Source organism: Malurus melanocephalus, unplaced genomic scaffold, assembly GCF_030028575.1.
Source record: "Malurus melanocephalus ecotype Western Australia unplaced genomic scaffold, MMel_1.1 scaffold_347, whole genome shotgun sequence".
Taxonomy (NCBI): Eukaryota; Metazoa; Chordata; class Aves; order Passeriformes; family Maluridae; genus Malurus; species Malurus melanocephalus.
Window position 1 is genome coordinate 381,583 of NW_026623579.1, and position 26,749 is coordinate 408,331.

Below are 26,749 nucleotides of genomic sequence, written 5' to 3' on the forward strand. Positions count from 1 at the left end.
TCTTCTCCATGTAACTTTCTGTATAGATCCTACTAAAGCCTGACTCGGGCAAAATCTTCCCACAAAATTAACTTTTCTGACACTCTATTATCTGAGTTAATATTTCTTATTCAGTTTCATTTTTTGTTGCGACCACAACAAGGTTAAAAAAAAAGATGATTCGTAACTTCTGAAGAGGCATAATATTCAAATATCTGGAAGCTCTAGATGGGGTTTTGGGATGACCCTTCACGGGGGCTATGTTTTCACATCAAAAGAGGCATATTGCAGTCTGAGAATACAGAAACCTTAGGAAAACACCAGATTTAGTAGGTACCTACAATAACCAAAGGTGTTCCAAAAATGATAAATCTGCTGTTTTACTTGCTTTTCCCTGGAGCAGGATCAGTTTTTAGGCAAAGGGAACCTGGGGGATCGTTTGTGGGATTTCCCTTTGGCTTGGTTTTGCCCTTTAGCTGCTATCAGACCCTCAGCTATCTGCAGTCTGCTCCTCCACATCGCCCCTCGTGCAGGGGTAGGAAATGGGGCCACAAATCAGAAACTGAAATAAGCTCCCACCTGCAGCCCCTCCTGAGTGAATCTCCTTAGACCCCCCACACCCCACTCGCAATTTCTCCTTTTGTACAAAGCCTCCCCACCCCAGAGAATTTCTCCTTTGCTTATTTTCAGACTCCAAAGGTGCTGTCAGGAATCCAGAGGTGAGAGCTCTCTTTGATGCAGCCCAGGTGATGCAGCTGCTCTTGTAGCTACAGGAGTGTGGGGAATGCATCCRAGGGGATGTTTGATCTTGTGAGTATCTCTTACAAACCCCTTTTTTTTATGTGGTTTATACACGCTCCACGTGTGTCCAGGCACTGCAGCACCCAAGGGCTGGTCTCAAACAGGGCAGAAAAATCCACGGGGCCACACCTTACAAGGCCTAAAGGAACAAGGGGAAACAAAACAAAAAGCCCAGCGACTGTGAACGGGCAGAAACTTCAGCTCCATTATCACTCCCCTTCATCTGCTCAAAAACCCTCGCTGCAGGGGTTGTCATGGTGATGCAGGTTTGACCTCTCACTTTTTACTCTTCCAGGAGCTAAAAAGGTAAAAATGAGCCATTCTGTCTCGAATGAAAATCAACCTTCCTCAGTCAAAGGACGCCGAATTGCTTTTTCCCCCCTCTGTCAAACCCGAATGTTTCCATAGGCGACACAGAAATATATAAATAACCAGCCCTGGCACCAAGGAGCATCTGTGGGATGTGGCAGTGGATGGGGCTCAGCAGGAATGGTCCATCCCCAAGTTTCCCAGAAGTCACGAGGTGCCACATCCCGCATTTCCCCTTTGTTGTCTCTCTCTGTCTCTGGCCAGCTCCTTACTCAGCCACTTCAGCCTGGGGTTCGCGCTTGTGGCAGCTCTAGGGCAGAAAAATCAAACTATTGATTGAACTGTGTGGCAGCCTCATAAGGCATTATTAGCAGCCTGCTATAAGCAGGAGCAGAAAGGGTAAAATCATTTATTTTTATTAATATTCTTGAGAGTCGGGCTTTAGCGAAGCTGTTGTTTCCCTGGGCCAGCAGCAAAGGCTTTGCACCATCTCCTCAGCCCTGAATGAAGCTGGCAATGCTCTTGGAGGTCCTGTTTGTGCGAGGGGGTGGCCCAGTGAGCTGGGATGGAGCCCTTGTCTGAACCACGAGCCCAAGTAATCTCCTCCTGTCGATTACCATCGAATCTAAGCCCTCTGCTTTGATAACCAAATCCTTCCCTGCTTGCTCATTCCCCCCATCCAGTCTCTCCTCCCACCACTTTCACGCAGTGCCAGGGTAGCCTGACATGTGAAACCAGCATGACTTCGATTCAAATATTCAGGTTAGCGACAAGCTGGCCTCGGATGAAACATTGGAAGAAACTCTGATGCAAATTCCCCGATGCTTAACACGGCTCCATCAAATTTCTCCCTGCACGAGAGTCTCTGCCAGTTCTACCTTAAAGAAGAGCTACTGAATTTACTTGACAGAATCAAAACAACCTGAGGTATATATATAAATACACAGACACACACACATATATATTTTGCACGTGAATGTGTATTTATATATGTCATATATATATATATATATATATAAAGTGCCAGCCTTAAAATCCTACTAAACTGCAACTGAAGTCTGGAGTCACCTAAAGTTCAAATATTTCCCATGATTTTGGTGTGGAAGTTTCTGAGAACAAGTGTTTCTGGATGGTGCACTGATGGAGAAGGTCCTCACAGCACCAGACAGCAGGATTTCCAAACACTGTTGTCCTCAAACCAGGGACCATCTCTCAAAAAATCCTCCTCTCACACATCCCTTGCTTCCACTTTCCTGTCCTTACAGGTGGGTCTTGAGTGAAACAGGTCCCACAGACCTTGCTCCCACCCCACATGCACTCACCAACCCCCAGATGAACTCCAGTGCCAAGGCAAACAAAAAAAAAAAAAAAAAAAAAAATCCACCTCTATTTAGACATACTTTGGGGTGAGAGGGATTGTAGCAAATAGTGCCCTAATCCCATTGTTTTCATATTGTAGCTCTCTGGAAATAAGATTATGAGGGAGGGGCTAACTTCTGTGCATTTGTGCTCCAAAGTTCAGCCCTGAAATGCAAATTAAAAAGAACTTACCACCACTTTTTCTCTCTCTCTGTTATCCTGCATTTTACACAGGCTGAAAGATATAAGTCATTAGATAAATGCCTGCCAGTGGAATGCTATAGCTGCAATGTAAACTATGAAGACAAAATCCATAACAACAACAACAAAAAAAAATAACACCTCCCTCGGAGAAAAGTTCTGCTTTTCACATTTAAATGCAGTAGTTATCAGTTATTCCCATTCGCAGGGCATTCAGATACATTCTGTTTCCCGAGCACTGGTGCAGCTCTAACTAGACTCAAGCTTGGAGCTAAAATAGAACATTTCTTACCAAGTGCTATAATGTAAAACTGTTGTCTAAACATCTCTGCTCCTTACTAGGTCTGTCCACAGTTTTCTCCAGAGAATCTTGCTTTTTTCTTTGCAGCACCATCATTTATGCCTTTGTTTATTAGTGGAAGGGACTTGTCAGGGATTCTCTTCCCACCAGCCAACCTTTGTCCCAGCTCCCTATGTGCTCCTCTCTCCAGCCTGGATCACACACAATGGGGAGGGCTCCTGCCAAAGCCATTTCAACATCATGCCCAGCCTGCTGCAGGGTGAGGAGGTCACTCTGCATCCTCAGTGGTGGCCCCAAAGCCCAGGGGTCACTGTGGGACTGGCCAGCAGTGACCAGGGCTGCAGTGGCCATGCCCAGGGGCTCTGGTGCCCACAAGTGGCACTGTGAGATGGAGGGGAACTCGCAGGGTGCCCTGGGCACACAGGCACCGACCCAACCTGGCTGTGGGCTGGGGAGAGGTGTCTGATGGGATTCCCAGGACGCACAGATTCCGTGTGGAATTCCATAACAGGCTGGGCTAACGGGTGTTGCCATGACACTGGAAACATCTTCAATGCCAAAAACCCCTGAGATATGAGGGTGGTTCTTAAACTCCAGGACTCATCTTCTAATTCCACCACTCGAATTCCCAGTTTAACCCATACACTGCCTGGACACATCCTGCAGATGCTCCACCCTTAAAAGGGACAAAGTTTATCTCCTCCTGATATTTTAACTCTCAGCCTCTGCTTTCACTGCGGCTTTCACTCAGGTCTGAGTCCTGCCAGAGATTTCCTTCTGTGATTTTTAGGTGAACCAGCTGAGTGGCTCCTCTCTGATGGGAGATTCACCACATGAGTGGCTCTCTGTGGGTTCAGAACTTGCTGCCTGTCAGCTGATCCATGGCCACTGTCTGTCCATGGCAAATGTGAGATAATTTAAGGGAGTTTAATCCTTTTGCTTTGCCAGTCCACATGATGAGTTCGTGCAGGGCGGATGGTACACAGTAAATTCACACCGTGATTTACTGTGTACTAATTTCCCCAAGCTTTTAATTTCACAGTGTCTCAGTTTCCTCATCTGTAAAAGGGAGATAATAGAGACTTTCCTTTCTGGCAGGAGTGCTTGAGATCCTTCAGCAGTAAACACAAAAGTAAGCATTTTAAAACAGTTACTTACAGAAACTTAATTTTTAGTGTAAGCAGTTGTTTGTGTCTGATCTTATAGTAAAACAGCATGAGACTAGAGGTAGAAGCAAATAAAATTTGAAAAGTAAATAACTACTAATGTTAAAAACAACTAGGATGCTGACCCACAAAATTATTTATATGCAACTGGAGTTGCAAATATTTTTTTAAGCTTTCTGTTTCAATCCATCTGTGATTCCTTATAGAGGGCATAAAACTAAAGTGATGTATTTGCCATAAAGACGCACTAGACTGTTTTCTTTAAAAAGAAGCAACATGTGTCAGAAAGGCCTAAACCTTGTATTTCTCAGGAGGCCCTAAACTTCTTTTTGAGCGAGTGATGCATGATCAGACCCAGAAAACAGTGTGGTTTTATTTCAGATTTTTCTAGACTGTAATAGCCCAAGGGTATGTGCTATAAACTGGAGGAGTTGGAGGAGACCCGTTTTTAAGAGGAACATGGTGAGGTTTCTGTTTCTGATTGGAACGTTTGTTTTAAACTTTTCTTTTAGGGGAACATTTCAAAAACTAGTCACAGTTTCAATGATGATTAAATTCACATCACAACCCCAGTCCCTGGGAATTGTCCTATTCTTTCTGGTACAGATGAGACTTCAAGACAGGAAAATTTGCCTTTAAAAATTACTCTTCGCGCTGAATTTATGAGTATAGTATTAAAACATAAAGACTGTGGAGGTCAGGAAACAAAATGAAAATCAGGAACTTTTCTTCATTAGCATCCATGTACTGAAAATTCAGATTAACATATAAAAAGGAACACTTGAAAACTTGTGTATGGATATGAGACTCTTTTCCCCCCACCCCCAGCTGCTGAAGCAAACTTTTAGATCAGCTCCTGCTCTGCTAACAAAGCAGTTTAAATTGAAAAGCCTTCCATTTCTTCCTTTTCCAATTCTTCAGGTATTTCTGAGCGATATTTCGCACAGGCAAAGCACAGCTAATTCCAATCAGCGGTTGCCTCCTTGAGAGAGTTACAATGAGGTGCAAGTCAGCTCTGCTCCGTTCCGTGGTACTCAACTGCCATCCACTGGAGGAGAGAGGCAGAGGCTCTCCTCGACTGCAAAAGCCACAGCAAAAATAAAAGAGAAAGTATGAACTTGGGTCGTACTTTGCTTATTTATCTGTTCTCTCGCGTCTCCCTAACACGGAGCACAATTGAAGTTAATAAGTCCGAGAAAATACAACAAATACAAATAATTTTGCTTTCTTGACCAAGCAACTGTGATAGTGACTGTCCTTAACCACTGTCTATAAATTCAGTTATTCTTTACAGACATATGAGGAGAAAGAAAAGGAAAGGAAAAAAGAAAAACAACGATTTTAAGATAAGTACACCGTTTAATGCAGTTTAGGGTAAGTTAGGATCCTTAGAGCACAATCTCTTACACTAGAAAGCACACAGGAATCTCCTTTAGTATGCTTACATAAAGGTTAAATTCTCAAAATACCACTGATTAAATAAAAAACAATTACAATAAAAGTCTCGTAAGTTTTGACTGCAATGTGAGTAACAGCAGAAAACAGGCTGGCTGCAGATCCTGTCCATCTGCCCGACATTTTGATGCCTCAGCTGACTTGAATTAGGAGAGAATAACTTGGATGATTTTTGAGTGCATCCAGCCCCAAGTTAAGAGAGTCCTCTGAAGCAGTGACTTATATTGCTCAAAACCACGCAGGGCACTCCTGGTAGCGCTCTTGATGGCTTTATTAGAAACACAGCAGTGTAAAAACCATCCAGGGGAGACCTTCAACACCTGACCCCCCTCTCTGCAAAAAACCAGAAATATTTGGGTGCGAGGAGAGGGGAGAAAAAAAAAATCTGTGTAAAAAAAAATACCGTGAGTGCTTCATGGTTGCTGGTACCGTCACCGTGCCCTCTCCCCACAAAGACGCGCCTCCCATGCAACACATGGTGGAGAGAACTTCTGCTCCTCAGAAAATGGGATGAGGTGGAGAGAATTTCTGCTCCTCAGAAAATGGGATGAGGTGGAGAGAACTTCTGCTCCTCAGAAAATGGGATGACAACTTCCCCATGCAGGCGGGTGAGGACGTTCCCCTCGGATTCCGGCGGTTCCGTGCTGGAGGATGCCGTGTTCCGTAAGGATGCTGAGATCCCCCGTACCCTCAGGTCAAAATTCCCTTCCTGGCGAGGCCCTTGACAGCTGGGATGGGCGGCTCTGATTTGATTGTGGCTCTCCATCATGCTCAGGGCAGGCAGGGCTGGAATTCTGGGCAGGAATATCCTTCCTTCCCTGCCTTGGCTTCTGCAGGAGCCTGGCTCGTGCTCTGCAAACGCCGCAGTCCCTGCGCAGACAAAATCCTACCGGCTCCGAGGTTTAGTTTGCCTGGCTAAAGACTGCAGGGTTTGACCTCTGGAAGCTCACGCTAAGTCCTCGCAGCTCTGATTTTGAGTTTAAGCTTTGGCCTGGAATAACAATGACTGTGAGGGAAGCAATAGGTTATGAGCTGGGTTAAACGATACCTGCTTCTTGCCAGAAAAGACTAACTGTATTCAAGCAACTTCTGTCCTCGTTTTCCTTTAAATAAATATATAAAGATGCTCAAACTTCCTATCTGAGCTGCAATAATGAAAATCATGTGCACATTAATTTGTACGGGGGTCACCGAGTCTCCCCAGCTCAACGGTTTTCAAACAGAGTGTGTAGCATGCCCATAAAACATTTATTTTTCATAATTTATGAAGCATTACATATTGTGAGTCCACAATGCCAGCTGACGTAATAGGTGATAAATTTGAAATAACAAAACATTTCTCATGTATTTTCCTCCTGATGTGACAATGTGGGACATAAATTTAAAAGAAAGTTCCCTTAGAAGACAAAAGCGAGGCAAAAGAAAAGACTGCTCTTAAATCAATAAATACTTCTATTCCACCAATCCATTGAGCTGTTCCCCACTCCAAGGCTGTGGCTCCCAGCTTTTTGAAGCCTTTAGCTTCAAAGGTGGAAGGAAAGGATGTCGGGGTGGGTCACTGGTGCCCCCCATGAGTCGCAGCTGCTCCCTGTCCTGAGCCTGGAAAAACCCACCCAGGAACGATGACAGGCAGCAGGGCACAAAATCAATAGCGTGCAAAGGTAATTCTCCTCCGTAACAATTATCACCCCTGCATTCCCAGGAAGAGCAGCAGCGAAAGGCTTTGCACTTTTGAAGATAACTTTCCAGCGCTAATTCAGCGGGCATGCAAATATGTAATTGCAGGATTATAATACAGAGCACAGAGCGCTGCGGAAAACACTTAAAACTCACCTATGTGGCTCTGAAAGCCAGCTGATAAATTCTCATATTACAGGAAAAACCTTGCAGGCTGAAGGTTGAGACTCTCAGCATCTGTAAAATTGCCAAGTGACTCCTACCAAGCAGTGAGTACCTGGTGCTCAGCATTATTTGGTTTCATTTTGTCTTGTTTTGTTCAAGTCAGTGCACCAAAGCAATGTCTGCTTCAAAAAAAATGCTGCAGTCCAAGGAAGGGAAAAAATGTGGAAGTTATTTGAATGAGTGGTGCAGAGCAGGAGTGAAGGACAGAGCAGGGTAAAATGGTTCAGGGACTTTGTCTGTTGTCAGTGCTCTGTTTGATAAATAAACACAAAAACATTTAAAGGTTGTGAAAAGGCTGCTTTGCAATAAAATAATGATCTTTCTTTTTAATTTCAGCTTTTATATTTGTGGAGATTGATTAAATTTTAAACCAGAAGCCCAAATGAGAGGAAGAAAAATTAAAATCCATATGAACAAATACCCAACAGGAATTTTGTGAAGTTCAGCGTGCTGGAAGTCAGTTTTCCCAGGAAAAGGCACAGCACATCCACTGCAGCCAAGCGTGCAGGGACATCTACTGGCAGAGCAGCCAGAGCTGGCCTTGATGAGTGCAAAAAATCTCGTTTTACACAAAAAAACCCATCAGTTTTAGTGACAGCAGAAGGTTTTGGCTGACCTAGCAAGAGGAATGTGTACAGAAAAGGGAAGAAAAGACACTGGCTCATCCCAAGGGTGAGATTAGGCTTTCACACAACACATCTCAGGGTTGGGTGTCCTTAGCTCAGAACCCTGGCTGCCAAACAGACCCATGGTGGGGATCCTGGGCACACAGTCAGTCCATCTCACCCTGTCCAAAACTACCCCTGCACCCCTCTCCTGCAGATCTGGCCCTGTGCACAGGGGAAGCAAGGCTCAGGTCTCACCACAGAGCTCCCTGCATCAGCCTTGGGGACAGCAGTGAGCTTTGGCTGCCCTTCCCTCCCTCTCCCCCAGCAGCAGACACCCCATTCTCAGGCTCCTCGCCTCCTCTCTGCCCTTTAATATAACCACAAGGCACATTTAATCCCTTCTGCAAAGATATGGGCACCAGACTGATGAGACAGAGCAGGAACCAGCCCGACCCCAACGTTCAAAACACTGCACACCCTTCTCGAGACAGGGTGAGGATCACAAGCCAGGCAGCCTTAGTGCAAAAAGATAAGAAGTGGTTTTTTTTCTCATCTCCAGATCAAGACAAATTTCTCAACTCCTTGTAGGAGTCCTGGTTCTATAACTCATAAATGGAAATAAGTGTCTTTCTCCCCACCCCCACCCATGGCATCTTCTCCACATACTGTTTGCTGCCCTCAGGGTATCTGTTCTATACTTCCAAAAAAAGTCCATCTGGTTATTTTACTGTAACACACTTACCAGAACTGTAAGATCATAGGGAAAAAAAAAAAAAAAACCCCAAACATTTGACAGTGACCTCTGGAGCTTTCTAGGCCAGCCTCCTTCTTCTTGGAGCTTCATTAATATCGACACCAGATCAGACCGGGGATGCTTTTGTGTAGGTGAGCCCTGACAGTTTCCAAGGAGAGGAATTCCACCACTGCCTGAATGACTTGTCCTAGTGTGGGACTGCACTCCAGGTAAAGGAGTTTAATTCTAGTTTCAGACATAAGACGGTAAAGTAGCCTTGAAGTGAAAAACTCATCCTCAGTAGCTAAACATGGTTCAGCAATATTGAAATTCCAGTCGGTACCTGGATTTCAAAACCACCCACCGGATCATATACATTTCAGTTTTTGTTCAAACCGTCATTCTCTCCAGCACTGACCCTCAGAAAGGCCACAACTGAGCAAAGTGCAGACTTCCAACACACCTCCACCAAGCAATGGGGCAGTGAAAAGGTTGAGAGGGGTGGACAGGTCAGGCAGGAGGGTTGGGAAGCAGAAGGGACCATGGTGATGTACATTGAGACCTCAGATGGGACCCCTGTAAATACCACGGACACGTGCTACCTCTGTGCCCCATTCCATCCACCCTGAATATACTCACCTTTACTTGGGTTACACTGGGCTCTCCCCAAATGCAGCTGCTAAAATCCATCTGGGTATTTCTTTAGAAGCAAAGCACCTCCAAAATCTTTCATTTAGCTGACATTATGAAGATCAGAAAATGATGCGTACGATTGTGTTCCTTACAGTTATATACCTAATTTAAAACACTTCACCTGCTTTTATTTTTTTTCCTCGTCATTACACAGCATCTGAAAGATAAGAGAGGGAAATCATTTTGTTACTTTAAATACTTATCTCAAGCTCTCATTTTGAGTACATCGAATACATGCACTGTGCTAAAAAATGCACAAGGGAAAAAAAAATTCCAAGGATACAGCTAAGAGATTGTGAGAAGAAAAAAACAGAAAACAACAACAGCAGATCATAGAAGAAGAAGTGTCTGAAAAATGAGAAACAACAAAAAAAGGGACAGAGCTATAGCATGGTAGAAGAAAAGAAATAAATATACCACATAATTTATTGCAGGGAGAGTTCTGAAGAAAATGTCTTGTGAAATAAATATAATGCTCATGAGGACAAGAGATCTCATTCATATCCAATCTGTCTTGTGTAAAGAACTAGGCAATAATGTTCAAGTAAGTGAGTCACTGTGAGATCTCCCAGTTCGGCTGAAGATTGCTCAATAGAAATAATAACAAGGCTCAGAAAAAAGACAGTGTAAGTACAGGTGGGAAAGGGAGATGAACTCAGAGCAATAAGTACATACAAAATATCGAGATTGCTCTACAAAGTAAAGGCATGATATGTGTCCTTTTCTGCCTTCCAGACTATTCCTCCTGTGCCAGCTCAGGTCTGTGCCCAGGCTTGAGACAGCACAGACGTCAGCAAGCTGGATAAAGGGGGTTTATTCGTGGATCCAGAGCCAGGGTTTTCTCTGTGAGGGACCTTCAGCTCCATTCTCTGCTCCTCATAGTGAGCCATGGAATATCCAAGCCCCAGAAAATGCCAGGTGCCCTTTGATGCCACCACAGTGCAGAGGATCAGGATGATGGCAGCTCAGGGTGAAGATGCTTTGGTAAACAAGAATGATCTCTATTTGCCATGAATTGGTTTCATTTAACCTTTATAAAGGGGGATAACTTTTACTGGATGTCCACAGAGTGTTCCATAGATAGGCTGGAGGGGTTTGAAGTGGCCAAAGAGGGTGAGGGCAACCCTGCTGGACATGTCAGGAGAGGTCTGGATGGACTCATCCTTGGGAAACACCAGGTCCTGCCTGCCAGGAGCACGGCTGGACCCTCACCAAGCCCACAGCCCTGCCTGGGCACCTGGTACAGGCAGAGGAGAAGGAGCAGGCATCTCAGAGAGTGATTCATCGTGCTCTAAAATCTGAGCCTTGTGGGAACGCTTCAAAACACACCAGTTCATTTCCTCTCAAAATGCAGCAAAACTGGATTTTACTCGGTTTTTCCTTAACTGATTCTCTCCTCGCAGGTCTCTCAAAAACCTTTAAGATTAACAACAAAAAAAAATGAAACAAAAAAACCAACAACAACAAAAACAAACAACCAAACAAACAAAAAAGGTGGGATTACTTTTGATGTAAACCTGCTTTGGAAGGTGAGAGGTGGGAAGGGAGAGGGGATGAACAGGATGGCAGAAAGACCCACTGATGACTGCACAACGATCCACTGATGTCTGCATCTGAACAGGGTTTTTCCCAGCCCAGGATTACAGGTCCAGAGAAGGGATCTCCTGGTGGCTGCTGGTTTTTAGCTGCTAGAAATGTTTGGATAGCCAGGATAAAATGCAGCAGGAAAATTGTTTTTTTCTGGTTTTGCTGCCACTTCTTCCTCAGTTTTTGGAGGTGAGGCAACATCAAGTGAAATCCTGCTGTGGGGAGAAGGAAGGGGGGATGTAGGGGATGGGACAGGACCAAGAGGGAAAGAACATCAGTATCCAGCTCTTGGAAATCCATCCTCACCCCTGGCAAAGCAAAATCACCCCTGAAGTACAACTCTGCCTGCTGGGTGGTCCAGCAATCCAGGAGCTCCCAGCAGGAGCCTCAGTTGTAAATTTAAATACTCAAAATTTCTGATAGCCCAAACTATTTAGAGAGGAAAAGGCTATCGGCTCGCATTTGGAAAAAAAAAAAAAAATGTCCTCTTGTCTGCACAGCTCTACATTTTTCACTCTAAATTTGGAGTTTTGGCTACTGTGATTTTTCAGGGTATGAGATGTGGGCGGGTATTTTTGTACGAGATAATGTATATCTAAAATGATACAGACTGTTGCTAGAGCCAGAAAGATGTTACAATGTCAGAATTGTGAGGGGAACAAAATATGCATTTTAAAGACCAAGAAACAGAGAACAACAACACCACGGAAGCGGCCTGACCGAGGTTAGAACATGAGTCACTCACGGAGGCAGGAAACTCACTTCTGTGATCCAAGTCAGAAGCACTTGGAACTCACTGGCTGTAAAAAAACTCAGCAAAAATGGTCCTGGAGGTTAAAAAAAAAAAAAGAATGGAAAAATTTACCGTGGTTTATAGGTGCAAAGAGTGGCTTAAATGGACACCCTGATGTCTCTGAGGCACTTACTGGCACGAGGGGATGCGTTCACAGCTGTGCATTGAAAAGGAGAACTAAAAAAGCGTTGAATTTTTTAAATACAATTAATTAATCATTTTTCCTTCTATAAATCTGTAAGATCTCCCATCCTGTTCTCCAGCCATTTCAAATGTTTCCCTGGCAGGGGATACCTTGCTGGGCTCCTCACACAAACTTTGGCTGGTTTTATTCTTATAAATTCCAGGTATCGGGGGACACAGAGTGGGTTGGTGCATAGCGTAACATCTCAGCTGGAGTCAATGGAACTATAAAACTACACAGTAGTTAAGGAATTACCTGAAGACATTAAAATTATCAGCCTGACTCTCAATATCATGGAATTAAATGAAAGAGAGAACAAGAATTTGTGAGGTCTTGTTATAAAAGAATATCCCAACACCACCTTACACAAGTGACGTGAATGCAGACTGAAGAACGAAAAAACACAGAAGAAAAGGAAAAAATAGCATTCATTTTAAACATTCTGATTCTTTCAGCCCGACTTCATGCTTTCAGAGAGCTCTGTGATGACAATACAAACACTAGCTCATTTCTCAATCAAATTCCACCCACATCAGTGTGTCACACTTGTGCCTGATGAGCAGGAAAGGGGTAGTGGTGGGGTGCTACATACCCAGGGGCATGCAGATACTCAGAAATACACATACTGCAAGTCTCTTTTCAAGCTTTTTGGTGCCTGCTTTAGTCCTAGATACAAGGGCTGGTCTGGCAGCGAAGCAGGTTACCAATATTCCTCATGCCAATACCACAATCTTTCAAAATTTCAGAGGAAAATGTTTATAACTCGCACGGTTAATTGCGCTTTCTGAAATAAATTCAGTGCCTGTGGTGATTTCTGCCTCGACAGCAGGTAAACTGAGGCTGGCTGACCTGATGTGCCCCCAGACACCCTGTGTGAGTCCCTCTCCCCTCACCACACCACCGCTCCTTCCAGGGCCATAATCGCCACATCAGTAACAATGAGAAGATTTTATTTGACTGAAAGGCTGCTCTGGGTGCCCACCTCACCTGCAGGAACTCAGAGGCTTTGCAGACATTCGATTTCTTGATTAATTTAAAGCGATACGAAACATTCCTTTGAAGCCCCCCTCTACCTGGTTCGCTCGGAAATTACACCCAGCACATCACACCCCACTGGACAGAGATGCTTTGTAAAAGCTGATAAACCTCGTTAGGGTTTTGCAGCTTTGTGCAATAAACACCGAGCTCGTGAAATGCCAGATAGTGGCGGAATGTTGGCGTGAGCACGACAGAGATTGCAGCTGACGTGGGAGCGCGTAGGTGCGCTGTGCAGCGAGCCGCAGGCGTGACATGCAGCCACTTTTTGGGAGAAGTGGTGGGGCTTGAGCCAGGGGTGATTTCCTGCACAGCACACAGGGATCTGGCAGAGCTGACAGCTCGGAGTGAAATTAATGAAGTGGGAATGATACCATGAGGATCCTGCACTGATACGGAAGGAAATGACAATATTTGTCAATATTTGTGCGTGGCTCTTGCTCATGGGTTTCCTGCTCTGTTGAGTTTATGAACACAACCAGCTCTAGACAAGAGAGACTCCTTTTCCCTTGATTTTAACAAAGAAATTACAACTCCTGTCAAGAGCAAACTTTCAAATTGTCTTCCTTTCTTTTTTTTTTTTCCTCCTTCATGATCAAAAGGAATTTCAGAATGATGTCCCGCACTCAGATGAAAGCAAAGTTTGATGTTCTGAAGTGCTAAACTTTTCCGCTTTGACCTGCACGATTGAGATGAAGGAGAAATTTGTCTGTAGTAATTAACATGACAAATAACTGCGAATGGGAACTTGCTGTTCTGAATGACAGCGTTGTCTGCTGCTTCAGGGTGAGAAACCCAGGGCCAGGATCCTGGGGATCTATCCCTTGCTTCCATCTGACTCGTAACAGGTTTGAAAATCTCTCGTCTCTCACCTGATGGAGACAAGGATGGAGGGTGGTCTCCTGCCAGAGCACAGCACCTTAGGATGCATCCTGCCAGATCCTGCCAGATATTGCAGGGGTGGGGAAGAGATGATTTCCCAGGAAAAGAATAATCGCCAGTGATTAAAGGTATTTCATGAGCCCTGCCTTTCATGCTGACAGTTCTGCTATAATCATTCCCAGCGTGGCCTCTGCCTCTCTGGGTATTCATCTGTTGCCAATTGTCTCCTAGTTACTTTGTGAGAGTGTTAGATGGGGACTCTTCTCTTGCTCTTTGTTTTTTCGGCCCTCAAATACGAGGGATCCTATAACCAGGGTCCCAGATGCTTTGAGGCACCTGATAAATATTTGTTAGCTTTCCAATAGCCAAACTATTTTTTTGCAAACTAGATTTGCAGTATCAGGAAGCCCATACAGCAAGAGGAAAACTGATATTTGCTAATTGCTATTGAGTGGCTTTCAGGCAATAGATCACGGGGGTTTTTCCTCGTTTTCTAGTGGGCTGCTTTTTGCTGGAGTTTTTAATTACAGTATGGAAATGAAATGCATTTTATCACCAACGTGATAGTAGATGTCTCCAGCAGAGAATCCTAAAACTTTCCATGACACAGGAATAGATTGGATTGGGTTAAGCTGTATTATCAGTGCGGAGGGGAGACTTATGCTGCTGTCTGTGCCACATCCATTGTGTGCAAGGCATTTGTACCTCCAGACATATCATTTTGGTTTCCTCATCAGATCAGCACTATCTGCAGGAGACACTCCTCACCAGTGCAGCAATCCCCACCTCATCATTTCTCCTCTCTGCTGGTGGGGAGCGAGCAGACCCCAAAATCCTACCCCTGGAAGCAGCAGCATCTGTAGAGCTGCGTGGGAGGAGAGCAGAATCACGCTCACCCTTCCCAATTAAAACTTCATCGCCAGCACCGAGATAACAGCGCAATAGAAAAACCCTGAATGCTGCTCTGGCTGCTGACATGACCTCCGAGCTCAGAAAAACCCGTGTCCCGTTCTGCTGCCGCTCTTCCCCTCCAGCCTCACCCACGGCGCCCATCAAACAATCCCGTCTGTCAGCGCGGGGTCTGCGGTTCACGGAATCTGCCCGGCCCTGGTGTTGTGTTACCGGGGCTCTCTGTAAACAGAGGTGCTTTGAATGACTTGTCGTCCCTTACAAATTGCATGGGGAGAATGGAGGCGACGGGGCTGAGTGACATAATTGTAAGACAAAAATTACAAAGGCTCTTCTTTCACTTACCCTGGCAGTCTTAGAACTGAGCTAGACTTTCACACGCAGTGCCAGGGCCGATCAAAGCTGCCTTGTAAAGTTTTTTTTCTTGCTTCCTTTTTTTTTTTTTTTTTTTTTTTTTTTTTTTTTTTTTTTTTTGTTTTTTTTTTTTTGCTAGGGATCCTTGATGCTAAGTAAATTTGCATCAGGGTTGCTTTGTGCATCACAGTCCTGTGCATTGTGATGGCCAAACGTTCCCCCTCCAATGGCAGTTACTGATCTTGATATTTAGCGTGAAGCTCGCGAAAATAAAAACTCTTACCGTCATATTCTGTGCTTTGTTTTTGTTTTGTGTTATCTTCTCACTTACATGTCCTCCACCCCTTTCTTCATCTCCTCCTTGAAACAGAACTCACAGTACCTCGAGGCTCACGTGTCTGAAGATCCTGGGGAAATTTCCTCTCTAATGTTCAGTCAAAACAGTCACATCCTCTTGAAGAAGCTCTTCTGCATCCCAGTCCTGTCCCTGGGAAGCAAAGGTCACTGTTAGACTAAGTGTCCAGATGTCAGAACAAAGGGACCACATTTGTTTAATGGATTATGGAGTCCAGAGAGATATTTGGGATCCAGTGATACTTCCAACGGGTCATGTGTTCCATGCATTTGTCATGTTTTCCACCCAAACAACATACAGCCTAGCTAGATGCCATTGTGATGGGTGGCTGATAGCTGTGTGTAACAAATAATTAAAAACAAAAAATCAATCACATTAGTAAAATATTAGTCTGGCTTCAAGGATGCTTTTTGTGTCCTTATGTGTAATGCCATAAAAACTTTCTTTGCTCCCGTGAAAAAGATACGAGACTTTTGTAAAGTAGAAATCAGCACCACCAAAGCCTTAATTACATAATGAAACATTCTCGAAGCCCTCACATTAGCTCACTGATGCTTAGTGGAAAAGGCATTACCTAGCAACAGTCACTTACAAATCACAGGAAAAGTAATGGAGATTATATGCTACACCACTCTATAGAGTCAAAACTGGTAGCAGGATGTGGTTGCCCTTTCATTTCATGTGGAAAAATCCATTGTTTACAGGTGTGAGGGTGTAAGGGATGCACTTCAGGGGGAAAACAGGCCTGTTTATCCCTCATTAAAAAGTAGTCTTTAAAAGAAACCCAAAGATAGAGCAAGACATAGTAACATGGCCAGAGAGAGTAAACTACAACACAGGCCTTAGAAAAATTACCTGTATTTATGTTTCTCCTCACAGAAATTGCTCTTCATCTGTCATTCATCCTCAAGTGGCTAATTAAAAGGATTAACCCATTTTTTTAAGTGCTGACAGGCCAGAGCTCCCCAGCACCAGTGTCCTGCATTGACTCAGACAAGTTACTCACATCAAGGTGCTCAGCACTACCTTGACATCCAAGATTTGGTGGATGCTGCCTCTGTATTTTGTTTCCATCACAGTTCTGTGCACCACAGTGGCAAAAACTCCAAGAAACTGCAGGAGAAATACATTGGTATTTAAGAGACAGAGTTATTAGAACCAGCTCCATATTGCAAATGTAGCTAGCAAAGAGAGAGCTGGGTTTTATTCCGAATTATGCTTTGTTAACAAGTTGTTAACTAAGTTCTCACTCCAGAATATTTAGAGCCAGCTAAATAATATGTGTCAAATCATKGATCTGACAAGTTTCACAACTTTTTTTTTTCCACTTTAAATTTCAAATATCTATTCAAAAAATAGCATGTTCGGTTTTTTCGCTCAGTTTTAATTACTGGCGACAGCAGGGGAGGGAGAAGGAACAAAGCTGAATGCACAGATCCCAGAGGGAGTTTGCCATCTCTGACCATTAGGGGAAATGAGGAAAAACAGGATCTTTTCACTTGGAAACTGAGCCCACTTAGCGTGGAGGTCCTGGGAAGAGAGGAAACTCAGAGTCCTCCCAGTGGAAGAATCCTTGTTTGCTGTTGCTTTGCTGATCATTCCTGTAGGCGGCTGCTATGGCAAAAAAAAACCTGGTACAACAGCACTGTGGGGCTGAGCAGGAGTTCTGCAAGGGTGCAATGTTTGTTGGGTTGGGAATTGTACAACTGGCACTGGGGACAAAGGGAAAAGTTACAGTGCAGAGCTCTGCTCATTATACAGAAAACTGTTGAGAGACAGGTGGCTTCAAAGGAATGTGATTCTGAGGGATGGATCTGTGCCTTTTTCTTCTGTGTGTGTGTTTGTGCAGGCACACGTGCACACGTGGATGGAGATTTGTCTGAAAAAGCAGTGAGAGTGTTTCTGGCTTCCCTAGGCAGTGCTCAGGCAGGCAGATGTGGCTGGGAGCAGGAGGGTGTGAAGAGAGACCCCAACATCTCCCCATCTCGCCCCATGTCCCCATCTCCTCCCATCCCCCCTGACCAGTACAGCACTTGGATGATGATGATGATGATGTTAAAAGCAACATCCACAAGACTGCACTCAGGATCATGCTTTGGGATTCCTCCCATCCCACAGAGAGAGCAGCAGGATTTCTGTGTGCACCTGAGAAATAAAGATGCATTTTCTAAGTGAAATGCCTTAATCTAGCTTGCTTAACGCAGCTGAAAGCCCCTCGGTGGGCGCAGAGCATTAGCAGATCCAGCTGGACTGAAGTTTAGGCAAAGTCATAATTCACTTATCAGTAAAGGCTTGTGCTCTGTGCCAATCTTCTCTCCCACTTTTGGGGATCTCAGACCCAACAGGGCTGCTGTGGACACGACGCTGTTCAAGCAGCACAAGTGGATTCCTGGCAGCCCCAGTAATTATCAGGTACACAGCAAAGAGCCAATCAAGCACCCAAAAGGACAGGCTGCCCTCTGCTCCCCCCGGGTGCAGCTGGCTCCTTATTTCAAGCACAATCTTAAATTACAAGGAAAAAAGGATTTGCTGCAGAAGCAATGTTGTTTGGTATCAAAAAAGATTCCTCCTTCCTTCTGCCACCTCCCCCCATCTGCTTTTCATGTTTTATACAAAACTTGCTGCTCCGAACACTCCTGGATTTTCTCCCCTTCTAATAATAAAGAAGCGAATCTGATGTCTCCCACTGATGGCTTTCTAACCTTCAAAAGCATGTGTTTATCATGAGTTTCAGCTATCCAAAATAGTTTTGACCCGGGGTTACCATGCAGGTTCAGCCTGCTCCGAAGCAGGTTAAATGGATGATAAGCAAACATTTCATTACAGACCCTTAGTTGTTGTAAGGATGTGCAAATCCCTGAGAAAGATTTTCAGCATATCCTCCCGAGCAGCACGGGGCTTTGGACCTGGGAGGTTCACTCAATCAGAGCCCTGCTGTCACTTGGCAAATATCTCCTCTGCCTGTGCCCTGCATCATCACTTTGTGGGGCCCTGGGTGAGCTGCTGGGCTGCGCAGAGATTCCTCCCACCTGATGCACTCTGAGGGATGAGGTTTTGAAAGTCTTAACTGAAAACACTCTTTTTTTCGCCATGCTGTCCCTCCTCTGGTTTCTGTGTGAGCAGGGGAGTGAGGAGAGGCGCTGATGGAGCTTTGGGTGGCCCTGGGGGAGATCAGTGCCCCATGGCTCAGAGCCACAGGCATCCAGCAGTTCCCAACCTCCTGCCAAAACTATTCTGAGCAGCACCATGACAAGTCCACTCATCTACTGCTGGGCTGCCCCTGTCAAGTTAAAAAACTCCAGTGTGGACATCACACATCACACAGCTTCACCCCACCAAAGAAATGCTGCTTCTGCATCCTCCTCACAATGAAAACACAAAGGGATGACAGCCCTAGTGGCTGAACACACCCCAGACCCAGAAAGGCACATCTATGAAGCTCCAGGCACTTTGTCTCCCTCAGCTCTGTGTCTCCTTCCTAATTTAATCCACACCACAGCAGCATTTATGGGAGACCACTTGCTTTAATCTGAGCAGGATTCCCAGCCCCAGCTGTCCAGCCAAGAACCATGTCCCGCTTTCTTTACTCCCAAATCTCTTCTGTACCCATCCAGCTGAAATGTTCTCGGTGCCAGAGCCTGAGCTAATTAAGGACAGAGAGGGAGAATTCACAGTGTACACCCACGATGGGCACCTCTGGTTCCAGCAGCACAGGGTGTGGATGAGTGCAGGGCCCTGTCTGTTTGCTCCATGTGCTCCAGGTTCATTACCCAGCCAGTGGATTGCTGCTCTCAGTCAAATTTTGGATAAATGCATGAAGAGTATTGCACTGCTTGGATGAAGCTGCCCCAATCCCTGATTCCAGCCTAACTCCACCAAGGAAATCAACACCTCTGCTCTGAAACAGCGTGACTGGCACCCTGACACAGCTGTGCTATCCTGCTTGGTTTCATCTTGCTTGGCCCACAAAAACTGCTGGTCTCCAGAATGATTTCTCTTCAGCCCCAATCATTCCTGGTGTTGGGCTGTTCATGGCAGCATTCAGTACAGCCCCTATTTCCATGGTATCACCGGGATCAGCACGGATTTACCTATTTTTTTAAAGAAAAGTGTGCAGGAATACATCTAATTATGCCTTGCTAAGTATGAAATGTCCTTCTATTTAGCAGATGCTTGGGCCCTGCTTTGACCTAACACTGAGTGTTTCAAGTAAACTGCCAGCAGCCCCGTCAAACTGTTGTGGGTAATTTGGAGTATGAAATGTGTTAAATTATTCAAAGAGCTGAATAAGCATAAACAGGCAGTACAACAGGAGAGATATGCATACCCAGCGATGCTGGTGTGACATTTAATACATCATATTAGCACTCCTGTTAGTACAAAGAGCTGGATGCCTAGCACAGCAGCCTGCAAATTCACAGGCAGAGCACAGCCGGGCTGCATTTTGTCCCCCACAAAGCCTCCCTGCAACTGCTTTCCTTTGAAAAGCTCCATGCTGCTTGCCTATAACCAAAGGTGAAAGTTGGGAGGCCAAATTTGATTCCTTCCTGAAGTGCAAAGTGCATGGGGTCCAACTAACCCACCTCTGCTTCGTGCTGATATCCATCATCTCGCTGAGAGCAACTGATTCAGAGCAGTGGTGTAAAAAAAAAAAAAACAAAACCAGAATCAGGCTCAAAACTCTCTGATGCTGCAAAGTGGACCCCAAAACAAACAGACTCTGCTTAGTGGCAGAGCTGAAGCAGCAGAGAACATAACACAGGATCACAACACGTGTCTAGCTCAGAAATACATATAAAACCCCATGTCCTAGTAAAAGCTGACACTAATTCAAGACAAAACCCTGCCTTTTACCTACTGTGGAAGCAGTCCATTATTTCTCATCCTTCAAAACAAAGAGTGTTTTCAGGTTATGGAGTATTTCTGAGTTCTCAAGAGATTACACTTCAGGGGATGAATGAGATGCTTCTGTAGTCAGGGTTTCGTGATGGTGAGCAGCAAGGGGGAGGTGATTCTACTTTGAAAGCTTTTTCCCATTCTCAGCAAATGAAAAAAAAAAAAAAAAACCCAAACTGTACTGTGGAGAAGTTTGGGCCTGGCAACCCAATCTTTACTGCTTGGTTTGTCAATGAAAATAAAAACAAAACTTAAAAAAAAATCCATACGGTCAACTCATAACAAATAAATGGAATGATCTCTCCTGAGAGTGAATGGAAGCCCCAGTGATGGAGGTGAAGTAGAGTGGACAAAGCACTCATGGATGTGAAAACATTGTCAGCAGCATGCCTGGACTAGCTGACCTTAAAGGCTTTTCCTTTTCTTTTTATTTTCCCCTTTTTTCTTTTTTTCATTTTCCTCCCTACAGTTTTGAGTAAGGGGCTGTGGGGCAGCAGAATTCTCTTGTGCCAGGGGGAAGTCTGATTTTAAGTGGTTCTGGAGTTAGTTTGCTGGCTGGCATAGAGCCACCAGTTTTGTACTGTTTGGTTTACATTAAAATTTCATTTTTACATTGTCTTAGTAGGTGAGAAGACACATTGGTACATATTTTTCATGCTCCTTTGGGACAAATACATTTCAGGTTGTCTCTTGGCTCTCCTTTTCCTCACTTCTAAACTCCATTTAGCGATAACATGGGATTGACGAGTGTAACTTCATGAAAAATATTTACCAGCTTTGTAATCATGAGAGTTTAGCAGTACTAAAAGGAGCATTAGCTCAGTTTTCAGATGGTGAAAGGGAACTTATAATATAGGCACTTGGAAAAACTCCATTTGAATTCATAATCTGAGCCAATTTTCGTTCCTTTTGGAGTGAACTACAGAAAAAAAAATATTAAATGTCAACTTGCCAAAAACATAACCTCTGCCTATAAACACAATGGAGACGGACAAACACTGTGTGGGGAAATGTCGATTCCAATTCAGATCTTAATATAAATTTGGGGCTTGCAAATACTTTGAGACATGCAAGTTGGCTGTTTCCCTAGGAAAACATATCAATTATTTAGGAGTGTTTGTGAGAAGCCAGCTTAAATTCATAACAAAACTATCAGTTCAAGAAACATGAATCTAAACATCAAGTTGATTTAGGCAACAAAACCAAATCACCGGGTCCCTCGTTCCAAACTGAACCAAGTAGCCAACATCCAGAACCACCCACCAAAATTATGTGAGAATTATTTGGAATTATGAGCTGATACAAAGAGGTTTTTGCCTTCTCATAAATATCTCAAAAACAGAAAGAAAAAAAAATAGGCTTTATTTTCCATTTCCCCTGTTGCTTACACCAGCCTTTCTGATTTAGGGAGGATCTCTTCTCTGAGCCAGCTCCTCTTCCTCATAAGGCAGCTGGGAAGAGGGAAACGTAGGCTGAGGCTATATTTGTGTATCTGTTTGGATTAGAAATGTGCTTTTATCTCCCAGTCACCCCCACAGTCTGCACTGTGGTGTGTGCTACGCAAGGTCAGATAAAAATAACAAAACTTGAGCCCAAACTGTTGGAGGTTTGGGCCGTAGTAGAGGAAGCAAAAAACAAATCATCCCTCAAATATGTGTGGCACAGAAATGAGGCCCAGAATCAGCCATTGCCCTCCTTGGAGCAGCTCACAAGGTGATGGATGAATTATTGACTGGAGGCAAAACCATCCTGGGGAAGGGCTGGGAAAGGCAGAGGGACCATGGAGGACTGGTTGACACGGCTTGGGAGCCAAAGTGGACTCCAAGGTTCACCCACGTCCCAGCAATAAAAATAAATCCCATTAGCTCCCAGCACAACTGAATTCTCGTTCAACTCTGCCACAGTAGCCAGCTCTCATTAGAGAGAGAGCACATCAAGAGTCTGCACTGAACCCCTGCTCCAAACTCCACTGCTCGACATCCTCTGGTGCTGAGAGACCAAACAGGCTTGGGAGATCCTGGAAATTAGTTCAAAGAAGCTGGAGAACACTTTTTATGAATCTAACTAGCTGCACACAGTTGCTGAGAGCCTTTTCCTAGCTGATTTTATGTGCGACAAACACGCTGCAAGAAGCATAATGTATTTATTAAGAAATAAGTAAGTGAAGATCAGCTCTTTTTAATCATTTTTAAGCTACCTACTAAAGATCAGGCAATAAAAGCTCAAGCCAAAAAGCTTGCAGAATTTCATTAACAGAGAAAAATAACTGTAATGGTCATTGCTATGGTTTAAATTAGAAGAATTGGGAGGGTGAGGAGAGATTGCTTTGAAGTGCCTTCATCCTCCAAGGAATATGACTATTGCTACAGTTTTTTGCTGATGTTCGTTCTCACAAGCCCAACTATTTTGTGAGTCACCTGGAACTGGTTTCCAATTTTAAATATTGCAATCTAGAAGTCTTATTGAATCTAACCTCACTGGAGTTTTCTTAGTTCTTCTAAGTGACTTCTACAGCTCTGCAGGGCTTTGTTTTGGATGTGTGGGTTATTTTTTTAAACAAGTTCTTCCTGCAGAGCACTCCCTCAAAGCAAAAGCCCCCATCTTTTTTTTTCCCCCTCTCATAGATATCAAACTATTTGTGGAATTATTGTGCATGCTGCATGAAATATGATCAAAGAGAAGTCACAGAGCTAAAAAAAAAAATCATTAACTTTCTCTTTTCTTCCTACTTTACTTATACTGTAGATTTTTGCACAGTTTCTCTGAAATAACCAAGCTGCACTTACTGTTTTCTTTACTTTCCAATAGCTGATGTCAGTGATGCCTTCATACACACTTCATCCAGCCTAGAAGAGTGCAAGAGGAGCCAAAGCAGAAAAAAAAAATACTGAAAGCTTTCATAAGAGCTTTTATCCAACAAGTTTCAAAGAGGGCTCATTTTGCACTTTCCCTGTATTTAACGAAAACAATTTCAAAGTTGAATTGTCCTCAAGCACTTTCAGTTTTGTTTTCTTCTTCTCATTCTCCTTTCTTGCTCCCCATCAGTGAATGTACTCAATAGAAAGCCAAAATACTCCAGCATTGTGCCCTTTCAATGGACCATAACAATACTAAGGCTGCAGAGAGTATTAGGCAATGCAGTGTGAATAAACCTCTCCTTTTTATACAATAATCTGGATTTTACAGGCCATTCCTGGGAAAACCGTACACACATCTGTGCAAGTTTTCCATAGGAGCATACAGAGCTGTTACCATTTGCCAGAACTTTCTCATTTCAGCCCTAGAACTTCCATTGTCAAACCAATGCCATGTTTCTTACTGATTGAGAGGCAGTAGGAATCCAGGCTGAAAGCTCTCCAGGGCCTTTGGAAGGTTTTTTGTGTCTGTAGCAGCACATCTTTGTGATCTGCAATGGTCTGCTTGTTTAAGAACATTGACTGGCAGAGATAAGCACAGGGTTCCAGTTTCTTACCTGCAGGGCAGTGGTTGGGTGGTTTATAGGCAAGATGACCTCAGTTGTGGCCAACTTCATCCAGTTATTCTGGGTGCTCACACAAATGTCTGAAGCTGTACGTGTCATATCAGCAGCCAGCTGAAGGCTGGACGTGCCATCCATCCTCCTCCTCCACAGGAACGGGGTGAAAGCAGTGGGAATTCATCCAGAGATTTCAGCAAATGCTGCAGGGGAATGAGGAGAGCAAAGGGAGCAGTGCAGTGACTTCATTAAGGGGTTTTCGTGCAATAAATCAAGAGTCCTCAAGAGCAGAAAAGCTGAATCCATGAGCATCATGCAGAAAAAGACAGCAAACAGAACAATTGAAGGGTTTCCTGGTAATTGTAAATGTATTTTGTATACTCTGATTAGATTATTTAGGGGTTTTCACCAACGCAAATCAACCACCTTACCTGATGGGTGAGGGTTCCAGGTTCTTCACTGCCCCTCTGTCCATCCATCCCACCTTCCCTGGCACTGTGGCTGTCTCAGATTGCTTTTACATCCAAAGGAAAGTTGCTGAATACAGAAAAAAAATACACAATCAGGACAATCAGGGTAAATTGGGACCACTGAATCCAGCAGCTGGAGGATTTCGTGTTGTTCAAGCCCAGGCCAAGATTTTTTTTTCTACTAAAATCTGGCCTGGGTCACATCAGACTCTGGTGGCACTTCAGCAGCATCACACCACAAAAGGATGACCCAGCCTCGTGCCTGGGTGCAAGGAAAAGAGTGGGTCTGGCTTTAGGGTTTTGCAGCTTTGACACTCTGATCAACCCCTACTCCATGAATAAATGGAAGTTCACCTACAAGAAGACACAGCCCACGCTTAGAGTACCGAGTGTCTGCTTTGCTAATCAAAATAAATCAAGCACTTGTGATTAATTTGGAAAAGTAGCATCAGGCAGGTGAATATGGCATCTGCTTGACATCTTTCCCATTCCTTTTCTATCACATGATGAAGACTCTCTGTACTAGAGAAGCAAGGTATTATAAATTCAACATCCAAATTTTCCACCATGCCAGCAATTGTTTTAAGCCTGCTTCTTGTGCCTTTTATCTCTCTTACAAATCTTGAAGGGAATCGGATTCATCATTACACAAATGGCCTTTATTTCTGGCTGTTAAAAACCTGATGATGAGCAACATTTCCAAGGAAGAAAAAGCAGTCAATTTCCGAAGCATGTGCAGAGTTAATGTCTGCAGTAATTGCGACTAAGTACGGTAGAGCAGAGATGCTCTGCCAGCTGGAGCCAGGGATTAAAAAGGAAACATCTGTGCTGAGATTATAGGAACAGAGGAAGCTGTGGGAAGGAAGGAAGCGAGAATGCCCATGCAGGTCCACCTACCTCATTTGAACTTCTCCTTTTCCCCGTGGTTTTGTTTTCCTCTCGCTCAATTCTGTGTATTTGCCACCATGAATGCAAAGAAAAGCCTGTCTGATTTCTCTGCTGTTTGACCTTTTCCTTAGACCATCCTCATGACCACACATCTTACCAAAATCACTCCTAAGAGCAGGACTTGGGCTTAAAACCGAGCACATTTTAAAGAGATTTGCTGAGCAAGGACACCTTTGAGCAGAATGACTTGAGATAAAAGTTTGGTTCTCAACCAACAAACTACTTACAATGAAATGTACTTTAGGCAGACAAGAAACTCCCTTATTCTCAGTGGTACTGTGCACAATCTCAAATTTACATGAGTTTAATTATTCAACTGGACTAGGAGCTAAACAAGCAGGGAGATTACCGCCCAATAGCAAAGTATTGTATCAGAACCTGAATGCATCATAGCAGATATTGAATCCTGACTGTATCCTTAATTCTGCATTCAATAAAACATGCCCAATGTAATGAAAATCATGTTCTTTTCAGGTATCAGAATTTTAAAACCTGTTCTTCCTTTAGGAATTTTTTCCCTTCATTTTTTCTTAAATAGTGAATGAAAACTACAGGAAATGCATTCCAATAAATTAATAAAAAATTCTGGTGGCTAGGTAACCTGTTAAGGAAGATGAGACATACTTAAAACAATTTTAAAAATATAGCAAAGAGAAATCTCTATACATGCATAGACACACATTTAGCTAGTCAGTTTAAATTCTAATGAAATATAGGAAATAATAATGAAATATATATTGCTTTTATCCCTTCCAGTACTGAAGATTTACGAGTTTGCAGTAGATTTGCACAAATTGCCCTTTGCACAGGAAGGTCAAAAAGAGATCAGAGAACGCTTCGCATTTGCAATATTTTGTTTTTATTTTTATTTCTACTCCAATTGCCTTTGAACTCGTGTTCCTCTGGTGAGGTGAAAACTCAGGGGTGAAGGCATTGAAGGTGGGGAGAAGGAGGGAGGAGAGGAGGAAGGGAAGCTAGAAGGGAATTACTCCTTTCAAAAATAAAAAACCAATCAATAGAAAAAGCGCAGAAGTATTACTTTAAAAAAAAAAAAAATAAAATTCCCAGAGCCAGCGCACCCACTCCATTTCTACTAATTGGATTGTGATGTGTTTGCCTTTAACATGTGCAGCCAGCCCCTATGCCCTGCCTTGTGCACATGTCATGTCCTTTTAACATCAGCAGCCGCTGGCCTGATTCTCAGTCCTTGATAACATGTTCCCAAGTAGGATCGTGTGACGAGGGGGAACGGAGAGGGAGTGGTGGGGGAGAGGGAAAAGCCATTGCTGCCTTTGTTGAGGTGCTGCAGACAATCCTCTCCTCCTCGCTGACCCTTCCGTTTGGTTCCAATTCT

The 26,749-nt window shown here is 43.9% G+C and overlaps 2 long non-coding RNA genes across 2 annotated transcripts; both read right to left on the minus strand.

Annotated features, from left to right (window-relative positions):
* Positions 1-4,791: 4,791 nt before the first annotated feature.
* Positions 4,792-9,639, minus strand: LOC130580606 (uncharacterized). The gene is made up of 3 exons (XR_008966125.1): positions 9,454-9,639; positions 7,405-7,723; positions 4,792-6,577 (listed from the first exon to the last, which is right to left on the minus strand). It is a non-coding gene; the product is annotated as an uncharacterized LOC130580606 (long non-coding RNA).
* A 4,766-nt stretch (positions 9,640-14,405) lies between these two features.
* Positions 14,406-26,001, minus strand: LOC130580605 (uncharacterized). The gene is made up of 3 exons (XR_008966124.1): positions 24,409-26,001; positions 23,975-24,180; positions 14,406-15,738 (listed from the first exon to the last, which is right to left on the minus strand). It is a non-coding gene; the product is annotated as an uncharacterized LOC130580605 (long non-coding RNA).
* Positions 26,002-26,749: the final 748 nt, after the last annotated feature.